Raw genomic sequence first — 1,568 nt, 5'->3', positions numbered from 1 at the left:
GGGCCGTAAGTGACGAACATGGGGAACGGTTCCACCAAGACATTTCTGCTATGGAGAAATGGCACCAAGGCAAGTGGAGTGCCAGTTTGATTGCCGATTACTTCTGGACATTGTTAAGGGATACTCCAAAAACAAAATATAGCCGAAAAACATCGCCAGTACCATTTTATGGAACTCTTTGGTTAATAAAATAATATAACAATAATATATCTGTTACTGTTATTATACCCTGAACAGGGTATATTAAGTTTTTCACGCAGCTTGTAACACCCAGAAGGAAGCGTCGGAGACCCTATAAAGTATATATATAAATGATCAGTATGTCGAGCTGAGTCGATTTAGCCATGTCCGTCTGTCTGTCTGTATATATACGAACTAGTCCCTCAGTTTTGAAGATATCGTTTTGAAATTTTGCAAACGTCATTTTCTCCTCAAGAAGCTGCTCATTTGTCGGAACGGCCGATATCGGACCACTATAACATATAGCTGCCATACAAACTGAACGATCGGAATCAAATGCTTGTATGTAAAACTTTCACATTTTACAAGATATATTCACAAAATTTGGTATATATTATTTTCTAAGGCAACAATGTAATCTCCGAAGAAATTGTTCAGATCGGTTAACTATAGCATATAGCTGCCATACAAACTGAACGATAGGAATCAAGTTCTTGTATGCACAACTTTCACATTTGGCAAGATTTATTAACGAAATTTGGTATATATTATTTTCTAAAGCAACAATGTAATCTCCGAAGAAATTCTTCAGATCGGTTAACTATAGCATATAGCTCCATATAAACTGATCAATCGGAATCAAATGCTTGTATGGAAAACTTTCATATTTGACAAGATATATTCACGAAATTTGGTATATTTTATTTTCCAAAGCAACAATGTAATCTCCGAAGAAATTGTTCAGATCGGTTAACTATAGCATATAGCTGCCATACAAACTGAATGATCGGAATTAAATGCTTGCATGGGAAACTTCGTCATTTGACGATATATCTTCACGAAATTTGGTATGAGTTATTCTTCATAGAAATAATGAAATATCGGAAGAAATTTTTCTGATCGGTTAACTATAGCATCAAGATGCCATACAAACTGAATGATCGGAATCAAATGCTTGTATGGAAAACTTTGGTATTTGACGTGGTATCTTCACCAAATTTGACATGGATTACTGCTTAAGGTAATAATATAAACTCCGAAAAAATTGTTCAGATCGGATTACTATAGCATATAGCTTTCATACAAACTGACCACATAGTTATTAAAAGAAATACACCTGTGAAGGGTATATTAGCTTCGGTGCAGCCAAAGTTAACGTTTTTTTTTTGTTTTTCAACAAAAATCCTCAAAAAAAACAATAGGTGATAGAAGAAATCTGTAGCTATTTTCTGCATTTGTGGCAATTTTTACATAATAAATACTTTGTTTTGTTCATGTCACAAAACAAATGACAAATTGCAGTATAATTCACAACTGCAAGAAAGCACTAAGCTCAATAAAAGACAAGCTCCAACTAGATTTGATCTGGGTTCCCGTCGACGCAGATT

The sequence above is a fragment of the Bactrocera tryoni genome, unplaced genomic scaffold (assembly GCF_016617805.1).
Source record: "Bactrocera tryoni isolate S06 unplaced genomic scaffold, CSIRO_BtryS06_freeze2 scaffold_25, whole genome shotgun sequence".
NCBI classification, from domain to species: domain Eukaryota; kingdom Metazoa; phylum Arthropoda; class Insecta; order Diptera; family Tephritidae; genus Bactrocera; species Bactrocera tryoni.
This window is presented reverse-complemented; position numbering follows the sequence as displayed.